Below are 13,355 nucleotides of genomic sequence, written 5' to 3'. Positions count from 1 at the left end.
CCGGCGAACCTCAGGATGAGGCCGGTCTCCCGAGGAAATTCGAGACGTAGCCTCGTGGGTGGTACCACATGCTGAAAGACCCCAATTTTCTGGTACGCTCTTGAAAAGAACCCGATGCCCGGACACCTCTTTGAAGGCAACCCTGTGGATGAAGGCACAACACGAAGGGGCACTGACACCCCTGTGCATCGTCCGGAAAAACCCGCAGGTTCCACACACAGCTCAACAAGTGGCCTGTCACTCCGTGAACAACTCGAAAGGCAAGCGGAGATCCACTCCTCCACGGAAGACGAGGCGTGACTCTCTTGTCCGTACTCGGCAGGTACTCTGCGACCCGAGTCAGAAATGGAGAGGACCCCTGAGGTTCCTGCCTCCATTCGAGATGAGGCCCTCTTCCATTGCACCAAACCCAGTTGAGTAACGAAAGGCCCCTCCCAAATCCACAGTGTCCCTGACTTCTCAGAGGCACCCTGAGAAGTTGCCTGAGGTCACCGACACAAGTCGAGGGAACCCAGGGTTCCCTGCCGCAACCCGAGAAAGAACTCGAGAGTCCTTCTTCAATGCGTCTTGAGGCCCGATTCGCCTACTATGTACTCGAGAGCAATCACGCACTCCCCTTCACCACACGCACGGAGACCTGACGTCCCTAGCACCACACGAGAGGCTCTCTGAGCTCCCCGTCGTACCTCGTGAGAAATCTGATACTGGCGCCGCAGCTGGAGAAAACCCACGAGACGCCCCCGTCATCGCGAGACGAGGGCCTTTTTTCCTGCATGGCCAGGAAAACAATCACGAGTCATCTCTCCAAACTCCATAGGACGCTTCACTCCCTTTACGCCACGCAGTGGGCTCCAAGAGATACCCGTCGCGACTCGACAGGAGAGCGGAGTCCTTTTTTTCCCCTCAAGACGAGGCCTGACTCTCCGGGTAAGTCTAGAATGCAACCCTGAGATCCCTGTCGGCCCAGTAGTGGAACACTAGGTCCTGGACACAAGCGTAGATGAGGTCTATTTTGCCCTGCAGTGACTGGAGAGCAATCCCCAGTTCTAACTTGCAACTCGAATGGAATACTGGATTTTCCTGACACCACACAAGAGGCTCCCTGAAATCCCTGTGGTACTTCATGAGACACCCCACACTGGCGCTGCAGCTCGAGAAAACCCACAAGACGCCACCGTCATCTCGAGATGAGGGCCTTCTTTTCCTGCATGGCCTGGAGTCCAATCCCGAGTCCTCTCTCCAAACTCCACAGGAGGCTTGACTCCCTTTAGTACACACATTGGGCTCCAAGAGATACCCATCGCGACTCGAGACGAGAGCGGAATTCTTTGCTTACCCTCGAGGTGAGAACTGACAACCCGGATGAGTCTGGAATGCAAACCCGAGATCCCTGTCGCCCCTGGAGAGCAACGTTAGATCCTGGACACAAGCCTAGATTAGGTCTCTTTTGCCCTGCAGTGACTCTAGCGCAATCCCCAGCTCCCCCTCGCAACCCGAATGGAAGATTGGATTTCAAGGCCAACAAGAGGAATCCTAAATTCCCGGTCATAACTCGAGAATCCCGCCGCAACTCGAGCAAAACCACGTGGTTCTCCCGTCATCGCAAGATGAGGCCCTTGCCCGCTACAGCGTTTCAAAAGATGTCCCAGGTTCCGTCTTGAAATGCGAAACGGTACTTGGCACCCTTGATGCGACCCCAAAAGTCCCCCAACACGCCGGTCTCACTCAAGGGGAACACCGAGGTTCCCGGCACCACTTCATTTAAGCCCCTTCTCCCCTCCTGATCGTGACCGGTGGGTTGATTCCCCTGCTTTGTCTGCAAGGGGGCCCGACCTTCCCTGCACAACTCAGGATGAGGCCGGTCTCATGGGGAAATTCGATACGTAGCTTTGTGGGTGGTGCCACTTGCTGAAAGACTCCAATTTCCCGGTCCGCTCTTGATAAGAATCCGATGCTCGGACACCTCTTGGAAGGCAGCCTTGAGTATGAAGGTACAACACGAAGGGGCACTAACACACCTGTGCATCATCCGGAAAAACGGGCAGGTTACACACACAGCTCGACAAGTGGCCTGTCACCTCGAGAACAACTCGAGAGGCAAGAGGAGTCCCATCCTCCAGAAAAGACGAGGCCTGACTCTCCTGTACCAACATGCAGGGACCTTGCGATCTGAGTCAGAAATGGAGAGGAACACTGAGGTTCCTGCTTCAACTCGAGATGAGTCCCTCTTACATTCCACCAAATGCAGAGGAGTCTCGAGAGGCCCCTCCAAACTGCACAGTATCCCTGACTTCTCAGAGGCACTCTGAGAAGCTCCCTGAGGTCGCAGGCACAAGTCAAGGGAACCCTGGGTTTTATGCAGTGACCCGAGAAAGACCTCGAGAGTCCTTCTTCAACCCGTCTTGAGGCCCGATTACCCTACCATGACTCGAGAGCAATGACGAACTCCCCCTAGCCATCTCATGGGGACCTGACTTCCCTGGCGCCACACGAGAGGCTCCCTGAGCTCCCTCTCGTACCTCGTCAGAAACCCGGCACTAGCGCGGCAGTCTAGAAAACCCACAAGAGACCGCCGTCATAGCGAGATGAGGGCCTTCTTTTCCTGCATGGCCTGGAGAGGAATCCCGAGTCCTCCATCCAAACAGCAGAGGAGGCTTGACTCCCTTTAGGGCACACAGTGGGTTCCAAGAGATACCCATCGCGACTCAAAAGGACAGCGGAGTTCTTTGCTTCCCCTCGAGACGAGGCCTGATTCCCCGGGTGAGTCTGGTATGCAAGCCCGAGATCCCTGTCGCCCCTAGGGATGAACATTAAGTCCTGGACACAAGCCTAGATGAGGTCTATTTTGCCCTGCAGTGACTCGAGGGCAATCCCCAGCTCTCCCTTGAAACTCGAATGGAAGATAGGACTTCCCTGGGCCAACACATGAGGAAGACTGTATTCCCCGTCGAAACTCGAGAATCCCGCCACAACTCGAGAAACGCTACGTGGTTCCCCTGTCATCGCAAGATGAGGCCCTTGCCCCCTACAGCGTCTCAAGAGAAGTCCCACGTTCCGTCTTGAAGTGCGAAACGGTATCGGCACCCTTGATGCAACCTCAAAAGTTCCTCGACACACTGGTCTGACTCGAGGAGAACACCGAGGTTCCCGGCACCACTACATCTGGGCCCCTTCTCCCCTCCTGATCGCGACAGGAGGGTCGATTCCCCTGTTTTGTCTTGAAGGGGTTCCCGCCTTTCCCGGTGCATCTCAGGATGAGGCCGGTCTCACGAGGATATTCGAGACATAGCCTCGTGGATGCTGACACATGCCGAAAGACCCCGATTTCCCGGTTCGCTCTTGATAAGATCCCAATGCCCGGACACCTCTTTGAAGATAACCCTTTTGATGAAGGCACAACAGGAAGGGGCACTGACACCCCCGGGTATCGTCCGGAGAAACCCGCAGGTACCACACACAGCTCGAGAAGTGACCTGTCACCCCGTGAACAACTGGAGAGGCAAGCAGAGTTCCATTCCTCCACACAAGACGAGGCCTGACTCTCCTGTTCGAACTCTGCAGCGAAACTGCAATCTGAGTCAGATCTGGCCCAGGGGAAGTCAGGAGAGGAAACATGAGTTTCCTGCCTCCACTCGAGATGAGGCCCTCTTCCATTGCACCGAACCCAGTGGAGTCCCGAGAGGCCCCTCCCAACTGCACAGTATCCCTGACTTCTCAGAGGCACCCTTAGACCTTCCTGAGATCACCGGCACAAGTCGAGGGAACCAAGGGTTTCCTGCCCCAACCCGTAAAAGACCTCGAGAGTCCTTCTTCAACGCGTCTTGAGGTGCGATTCCCCTACCATGACTCGAGAGCAATGACGCACTCCGCCTAGCCACGCGCATAGAAACCTGACTTCCCTGGCGCCACAGGAGAGGCTCCCTGAGCTCCCCATTATACCTCGTGAGCAACACCACACTGGAGCCGCAGCTCGAGAATACCCACGAGACTCCCCAGTCCTCACGAGATGAGGGCCTTCTGTTGCTGTATGGCCTGGAGAGCAATCCTGAGTCCTCTCTCCAAACTCCACAGGAGGCTTGACTCATTTTAGGCCACACAGTGAGCTCCAAGATATACCCGTCACGACTTGACAGGAGAGCGGTGTCCTTGGCTTCCCCTCGAGACGAGGCCTGACTCCCCGGGTGAGTCGAGAATGCAATGCCGAGATCGCTGTCGCCCCAGCAGAGGAACATTAGGTCCTGGACACAAGCCTAGATGAGGTCTATTTGGCCCTGCAGTGTCTCGAGAGCAATCCCCAGTTCTAACTCGCAATTCGAATGAAAACTGGACTTCCCTGGGCCAGTTGAACAGGAAGCCTGAATTCCCCGTCGTAACTCGAGAATCCCGCTGCAACTCAAGAAAAACCACGTGGTTCCCCCGTCATCGAAAGATGAGGCCCTTGCCCGCTACAGCGTCTCAAGAGAAGTCCCACGTTCCGTATTGAAGAGCGAAAAGTTACTTGGAACCCTTGATGCGACCCCAAAAGTTCCCCGACATACCAGTCTCACTTGAGGAGAACACCGAGGTTCCCGGCACCACTTCATCTGAGACTCTTCTCCCCTCTTGATCGCGACAGGAGGTTCGATTCCCCTGCTTTGTCTGGAAGGCATTCCCGACCTTCCTGGCGCACATCAAGATGAGGCCAGTCTCATGAGGAAATTTGAGACATAGCCTCGTGGGTGGTGCGGCATGCCAAAAGACCCCAATTCCCTGGTCCGCTCTTGATAAGAACCCGATGGCAGAACCCAACTCGAAGGCAATCCTGTGGATCAAGGCAGAACACGAAGGGTCAGTGACACCCCGGTGCATCGTCCAGAAAAACCCACAAGTTCCACATACAAATCGACAAGTGGCCTGTCACCCCATGAACAACGCGAGAGTCAAGCGGAGTTCCAGTCCTCCACACAAGACGAGGCCTGACTCTCCTGTCCCAACTCTGCAGGGACTCTGCGATCCGAGTCAGATCTGGCGCATTTGAAGCCAGGAGAGGAACCCTGAGGTTCCTGCCTCAACATGTCTTGAGGCCCTCTTCCATTGCACCAAACCCAGTGGAGTTCCGAGAGGCCCCTCCCAACTCCACAGTGACCCTGACTTCTCAGAGGCACGCTGAGAAGCTTCCTGAAGTCACTGGCACAAGTCGATGGAACCCAGGGTTTCCTGCTGCAACCCAGGAAAGACCTCGAGAGTCCTTCTTTAACACCTCTTCAGGCCCAATTCCCCTACCATGACTCGAGAACAATGACGGGGTCCCTCTCACCACGTGCATAGAGACCTGACTGCCCTGGCACCACGTGAGAGGCTCACTGAGCTCCCAGTCTTACTTCGTGAGAAACCCCACACTAGCGCCACAGCTCGAGAAAACCTACGAGACGCCCCAGTCATAGGGAGATGAGGGCCTTCATTTCATGCATTCCCTGGAGAGCAATCCCGTGTCCTCCCTCCAAACACCAAAGGAGGTTTGACTCCCTTTAAGCCACTCAGTGGGCTCCAAGACATACCCGTCCGACTCGAGAGGAGAGCAGAGTCCTTTGCTTCCCCTCGAGATGAGGGCTGACTCCAAGGTGAGTCTGGAATGCAACCCCGAGATTTCTGTCGAGCCTTGACATGAACATTAGGTCCTGCACACAAGCCTTGGTGGGGTCTCTTTTGCCTTCAGTGACTAGAGCGCACCTCCAGCTCTTCCTCGAACCTCGAATGGAAGATAAGACTTTTGTGGGCCAACACAAGAGGAAGCATGAATTCCCTGTGGTAACTCAAATATCCCACCGCAACTAGAGAAAATCCAAGTGGTTCCGCAGTCATTCCAAGATGAGGCCCATGCCCGCTGGAGCACCCCAAGAGAAGTCCAACGTTCCATTTTGAAGAGCGAAACGGTACTTGGAACGCTTTATGCGACCCCAAAAGTTACCCGACACACCTGTCTCACTTGAGGGAAACACCGAGGTTCCCAGCAGCACTTCATCTGAGCCACTTCTCCCCTCCTGATCGCCACAGGAGGGTCGATTCCTCTGCTTTGTCTGGAAGAGTTTCATGAACTTCGCGGCACATTTCAGGATGAGGCCGGTTTCATGAGGAAATTCGAGACAACCCACGTGGGTGGTGCCAAATGCTGAACGACCCCGATATCCCGGTCCGCTCTTCATAAGAACCCGATGCCCGGACATCTCTTCGAAGGCAACCCTGTGGATGAAGACACAAAACGAATGTCACTGACACCCCCGTGCATCGTCTGGAAAAACCTGCAGATTCCACACACAGTTTGACAAGGGGCCTGAAACCCGATGAACAACTCGAGAGGCAAGCGGAGTTCCATTCCTCAGAAAAGACGTAGCCTGTCTCTCCTGTCCCAACTCTGCAGGGACCCTGATGTCGGAGTCTGAAACAGAGAGGAAGTCTGAGGTTCCTGCCTCCCCTCGAGATGAGCCCCTCTTCCATTGCGACAAACCCAGCGGAGTCCCGAGAGGCACCGCCAACTCCACAGTATCCCTCAACTCTCAGAGACACCCTGGGAAGTTCCCTAAGGTCCCCGGCAGAAGTCGAGGGAAACGACTTTTCCCCGCCACAACCCGAGAAAGACCTCGAGAGTCCCTCTTCAACGCGTCTTGAGGCCCTAGTCCCCTCCCATTACTCGAGAGCCACAACGCGCTCCTCCTCGCTACGCGCAGGGAGACCTGACTTCCCTGGTGCCGCACGAGAGGCTCCCTGAGATCCTCGCCGTGCCTCGCGAGAAAACCCCCACGGGCGCCGCAGCTCGAGGAAACCCCTGAGACGCCCCCGTCCTCGCGATGTGAAGGGACTTCTTTTCCTGCATGGCCTGGAGAACAATCCCGAGCCCTCTCTCCAAAATGAAGAGGAGGCTTGACTCCACTGACGCCACTAGGGGGCTCCAAGATATCCGCGTCGCGACTCGGGAGGACAGCAGAGTCCTTTGCTTCCCCTCGAGACGAGGCCTGACACCCAGGGGGATCCTGGAATGCAACCCCGAGATCCCTGCCTTCCCTGGAGAAGAACATTAGGTCCTGGACACAAGCCTAGATGAGGTCTCTTTGGCCCTGCAGTGACTCGAGCGAAACCCCCAGCTTTCCCTCGCCAATCGAATGGAAGACTGGGCTTCCCAGGGCCAACAGAGGAGGAAGCCTGTAATCCCCATCGTCACTCGAGAATCCCGGCGCAACTCGAGAAAAAACACGTGGTTCCAACGTCTTCGCAAGATGAGGCCCTTGCCCACTACAGCGTCTCAGGGGAAGTCCCATGTTCCACCCTTAAGTGCGAAACAGTACCTGACACCCTTCGTGCGACCACCAAAAGCTCCCCGACATGCCGGGTACCCTCGAGGGAACACCGAGGTCCCGGCACAGCTTAATCTGAGACCGTTCTCCACTCCTGATCACGACAGGAGAGTCGATTCCCCTGCGTGGTTCACAAGGGGTTCCCGGCCTTCCCGGTGCACCTCAGGATGAGGCCGGTCTCACAGGGAAATTCGAGACGAGCCACGTGGGTGGTGCCACATGCCAAATGCCCCCGATTCCCCGGTCCGCTTTTGAGAAGGACCCGAGGCCCGGACCCCTCTTCGAAGGCAACCCTGTGGGTGAAGGCACAACATGAAGGGGCACTGACACCCCCGTGCATCATCCGGAAAGACCCGCGGATTCCACACACAGCTCGACCAGGGGCCTGAAAACCCCTGACAACTCGAGAGGTAAGCGGGGTTCCCTTCCTCAGACAAGACGAGGCATGACTCTCCTGTCCCAACTCTGCAGGGACCCTGTGGTCGGAGCCGAAACGGAGAGGAAGCCTGAGGTTCCTGCCTCCCCTCGAGGTGAGGCCCTCTTCCGTTGCGCCAGACCCAGCGGAGTCCCGAGAGGCCCCACCAACTTCACAGGATCCCTCGCCTCTCAGAGGCACCCTGGGAAGTTCCCTAAGGTCCCCGGCAGAAGGCGAGGGAAACGAGGGTTTCCCGCCGCCACCCGAGAAAGACCTCGAGAGTCCTTCTTCAATGCGTCTCGAGGCCCTAGTCCCCTCCCGTGACTCGAGAGCCAGGACGCGCTCCCCCTCGCCACGCGCATGGAGACCTGACTTCCCTGGCGCCGCACGAGAGGCTCCCTGAGATCCTCGTCGTGCCTCGGGAGAAAACCCCCACGGGCGCCGCAGCTCGAGGAAACCCCTGAGATGCCCCCGTCCTGGCGAGCTGAGGGCCTTCTTTTCCTGCATGGCCTGGAGAGCAATCCCGGGTCCTCTCTCCAAACTGAAGAGGAGGCTGGACTCCCTTGAGGCCACTCAGTGGGCTCCAAGAGATCCGCGTCGCCACTCGAGAGGAGAGCGGAGTCCTTGGCTTCCCCTCGAGACGAGGCCTGACTCCCCGAGGGAGCCTGAAATGCAACCCCGAGATCCCTGCCTTCCCTGGAGAGGAATATTAGTTCCAGGACACACGCCTTGATGAGGTCTCTTTGGCCCTGCAGTGACTCGAGCGCTACCCCCAGATTTCCCTCGCTACTTGAATGGGAGATGGGGCTTCCCAAGGCCAACCCAAGAGGAAGCCTGAAATCCTCGTCGAAACTCGAGAATCCTGCCGCAACTCGAGAAAAACCACGTGGTTTCAACGTCTTCACAAGATGAGGCCCTTGCCCGGTACGGCGTCTCAAGGGAAGTCCCATGTTCCGTCGTGAAGTGAGACACGGTACCTGACACCCTTCATGCGACATCCAAAAGTTCCCCGACATGCCGGGTTCCCTTGAGGGGAACACCGAGAGTCCCGGCACCACTTCCTCTGAGCTCCTACTCCTCTCCTGTTCGCGACAGGAGAGTTGATTCCCCTGCGTGGTCTGGAAGGGGTTCCCGGCCTGCACGGCGCCCCTCAGGATGAGGCCAGCCTCGCGAGGAAATTCGAGACAAGCCCCGTGGCTGGTGCCCCATGTTGAACGACCCTGATTTCCCGGTCCGCAGTTGAGGAGAACCCAATGCCCGGACACCTCTTCGAAGGCCACCCTGTGAGTGAAGGAACAACACGAAGGGGCACTGACACTCCCGTGCATCGTCCGGAAACACCCGCGGTTTCCACACAGAGCTCCACGAGGGGACTGAGACTCCCTGAGCAACTCGAGAGGCAAGCGGAGTTCCCTTCCTCAGACAAGACGAGGCCTGACTCTCCTGCCCCAACGCTGCAGGGACACTGCTGTCGGAGTACGAAACGGAGAGGAAGCCTGAGGTCCTGTCTCCCCTCGAGATGAGGCCCTCTTCGATTGCGCCAAACCCAGAGGAGTCCCGAGATGGCCCACCAACTCCACAGCATCCCTCACCTCTAAGAGGAACCCTCGGAAGTTCCCTCAGGTCACCGGGAGAAGTCGAGGGAAACGATGGTTTCCCGCTGCAAGCCGAGAAAGACCTCGAGAGACCTTCTTCTACACGCCTTGATGCCCTAGTCCCCTCCCAGGACTCAAGAACAATGACGCGCTCCCCCTCGCCACGCTCATGGAGACCTGACTTCCCTGGCGCCGCATGAGAGGCTCCCTGAGAACCTCGTCGTGCCTCGTGAGAAAAGCCCCACGGACGCCGCAGCTCGAGGAAACCCCTGAGAAGCCCCCGTCCTCGCGAGGTGAGGGCCTTCTTTTCCTGCCTTTCCTGGAGAGCAATCCCGAGTCCTCTCTCCAAACTGAAGATTAGGCTTGACTCCCTTGAGGCCACTCAGAGGGCTCCAAGAGATGCGCGTCGTGGCTCAAGAGAAGAGCGGAGTCCTTTGCTTCCCCTGGAGGCGAGGCCTGACTCCACGGGAGACTCTGGAGTGCAACCCCGGGATCCCTGTCTTCCCTTGAGAGTACTACTAGGTCCTGGACACACGCCTAGATGATGTGTCCTGGGCCCTGCAGTGACTCGAGCGCAACCCCCAGCTTTCCCTAGCAACTCGAATGGAAGATGGGGCTTCCCAGGGCCAACCCAAGAGGAAGCCTGAAATCCCCGTCGTAACTCGAGAATCCCGCCGCAACTCGAGAAAAACCACGTGGTCCCAACGTCTTCGCAAGATGGGGCCCTTGCCCGCTACGGCGTCTCAAGGGAAGTCTCACGTTCCGTCCTGAGTTGCGAAACGGTACCTGACACCCTTCATGCGACCTCCAAAATTTCCCAGACACGCCGGGTTCCCTCGAGGGGAACACCGAGGGTCCTGGCACCCCTTCATCTGAGCCCCTTCTCCCCTCCTCATCACGACAGGAGAGTCGATTCCCCTGCGTATTCTGGAAGGGGTTCCCGGCTTTCCCGGCACACCTCAGGATGAGGCCGGCCTCCCGAGGAAATTCGAGACGAGCCCCGTGGGTTGTGCCACATGCCGAACGACCCCGATTTCCCAGTCCGCTCTGGATAAGAACCCGATGCCCGGACACCTCTTCGAAGGCAACCCTGTGGGTGAAGTTACCATTCGAAGGGGCACTGACACCCCCGTGCGTCATCCGGAAAAACCCGCGGTTTCCACACACAGCTTGACGAGGTGCGTGAGACACCCTGAGCAATTCGAGAGGCAAGCGGAGTTCCCTTCCTCAGACAAGACGAGGCCTGACTCTCCTGTCCCAACTCTGCAGGGACCCTGTGGTTGGAGTCCGAAAAGGAGAGGAAGCCTAAGTTTCCTGTCTCCCCTCGAGATGAGTCCCTCTTCCATTGCGCCAAGCCCAGCGGAGTCCCGAGAGGCCCCGCCAACTCCACAGCACCCCTCACCTATCAGAGGCACCATGGGAAGTTCCCTCAGGTCCCCGGCAGAAGTCGAGGGAAACGAGGCTTTCCCGCCGCAACCACAGAAAGACCTCGAGTGTCCTTCTTCAACGCCTCTGGAGGCCCTAGTCCTCTCCCATGACTGTAGAGCCATGACGCGCTCCCCCTCGCCACGTGCACAGAGACCTGACTTCCCTGGCACCGCACGAGAGGCTCCCTGAGATCCTCGTCTTGCCTCGTGAGAAAACCCCCACGGGCGCCGCAGCTCGAGGAAACCCCTGAGAAGCCCCCATCCTCGCGAGGTGAGGGCCTTCTTTTCCTGCCTGACCCAGAGCACAATCCCGAGTCCTCTCTCCAAACTGAAGAGAAGGCCTGACTCCCTTGAGGCCACTCAGTGGGCTCCAAGAGATCTGCGTCGCGACTTGAGAGGAGAGCGGCATCCTTGGCTTGCCCTCGAGGCGAGGCCTGACTCCCCGGGGGAGTCTGGAACGCCACCCTGAGATCCCTGTCTTCCCTTGAGAGGAACGTTAAGTCCCGGACACAGGCCTAGATGAGGTCTCTTTGGCCCTGCAGTGACTCGAGTGCAACCCTCAGCTTTCCCTCGCAACTCGAATGGAAGATTAGGCTTCCCGGGGCCAACACAAGAGGAAGCCTGAAATCCACTTCGTAACTCTAGAATCCCGCCACAACTCGAGAAAATCCACATGGTCCCAACGTCTTCGCAAGATGAGGCCCTTGCCCGCTACGGCGTCTCAAGGGAAGTCCCAGGTTCTGTCCTGAAGTGCGAAATGGTACCTGACTCCTTTCATGCAACCCCCAAAAGTCCCCCACACGCCGGTTTCCCTCGAGGGTAACACCGAGGGTTCCATCCCCACTTCATCTGAGCCCCTTCTCCCCTCCTGATGGCGACAGGAGAGTCGATCCCCCTGCATTGTCTGGAAGTGTCCCCGGCCTTCCCAGCACAACTCAGGATGAAGCCGGCCTCACTAGGAAATTTGAGACTAGCCCCGTGGGTGGTCCCTCATGCCGAAAGACCCCGATTTCCCTGTCCGCTCTTGAAAAGAACCCGAGGCCCGGACACCTCTTCGAAGGCAACCCAGTGGGTGAAGGCACAACACGAAGGGGCACTGTCACCGTCGTGCATTTCCGGAAACACCCGCAGGTTCCACACACAGCTCAACAAGGGGCCTGAGACCCCCTGAGCACCTCGAGAGGCAAGTGGAGTTCCCTTCCTCAGACAAGACGATTCCTGACTCTCCTGTCCCAACTCTGCAGGGACCCTGCGGTCGGAGTCTGAAACGGAGAGGAAGCCTGAGGTTCCTGCCTTCCCTGGAGATGAGGCCCTCTTCCATTGCGCCAAACCCAGCGGAGTCCTGAGAGGCCCCGCCAACTCCACAGCATCCCTCATCTGTCAGAAGCACACTGGGAAGCTCCCTAAGGTCACCGGTAAACTTTTATTGCACAAGGTCCCCATGAAAAGGCCCACGCAGCAGGACAGCCACAGATTCTGTCTGCCATTAAAGGGCAGTAAGGTGCCCTCCCCACTTCTTTGCTGCCTCGGCGGCCACCAGGGTGCAATTCGCGTACCCTTCCCTTTCCCATCCTAGCAGGTGCTCCAGGGCCCGCTGGCCTACAAAGTGCCAGAAGCAGGGCTGGGCCAGCCGGCCAGAATTCAGGGTTATGTCCCTTGGACTTCCAGCGGACACTAGGCTGCTTGGGAAAACCGCGCAGACTCTGAGGTTTTTCAGCAGAGGGGTGGAGCGGTAAAGGCCTTGACCCCAAAGACGAGGCCTTTCTGCGACTGCCAGGGTGGGGAGCTCTGAGACTGTGCCAACACAGGGCGGAATACATGGTTCCCTGCTCCACGCAGTCCCCGTTCCCTTACCTGTGTTCCGCACCCCTCCGCTGTGGCCAATGGATGCCGATCCTTGGGGATCCAGGAGTTCACGAAATGGGCATTCCCAGCCGCAATGGCGACCCCCAACAGCACATCTGGAAAGCCCTCCCCCACCCCCGCCAGGAGCCGACCCCCACTGCGAACGGAACCCCACCCCGCCCCGCACCGCCAGGTTTCGCCCCGGCCCTGCCGGGCTCCCGGTGGGTTCCCAGCAATATTGGCGACCCCCGGGAGCACAACAGGGACCGACCCCCCACCCACAGTGAGCGGAATCTCGACCTGTGCAGCCCAGGTTTACCCCACCCTGGCTGCACTCCCGGCACGTTTCCAGCTGCAGTGGCCATCTCCGAGAGCACAACTGGGAAGCCCTCCCCTACCCCCGCCAGGAGCCGACACCCGCCCTGCGCCGCCCGGGTTCGCCCCGCCCCTGCCGCGCTCCAGGGGCGCTGCCCACCTTCACCAGTGGCTCTCGGTGAGCCCCGTCCCCACTCCCAGTTCCAGGAGAGGCTCTCGGACCTCGCTGCTGCCGCCAGGTCAAACATGAGGACAATACATACACCCCACAGAGACAATCCAAGCTGTCTATGATTTAGGGATAAAACGAGGACTACAGAAAGGCAAGATGACCTGACCTAGGAGGGCCATGATATTCTATAGAACCAGACAAAGTTGGTTACTAAGGAAACTTTTTTCCTTGGAACCCGGAAAGCTGGTTCTTTGCATA

The sequence above is a fragment of the Bubalus kerabau genome, unplaced genomic scaffold (genome assembly GCF_029407905.1).
Source record: "Bubalus kerabau isolate K-KA32 ecotype Philippines breed swamp buffalo unplaced genomic scaffold, PCC_UOA_SB_1v2 scaffold_27, whole genome shotgun sequence".
Taxonomy (NCBI): domain Eukaryota; kingdom Metazoa; phylum Chordata; class Mammalia; order Artiodactyla; family Bovidae; genus Bubalus; species Bubalus kerabau.
This window is presented reverse-complemented; position numbering follows the sequence as displayed.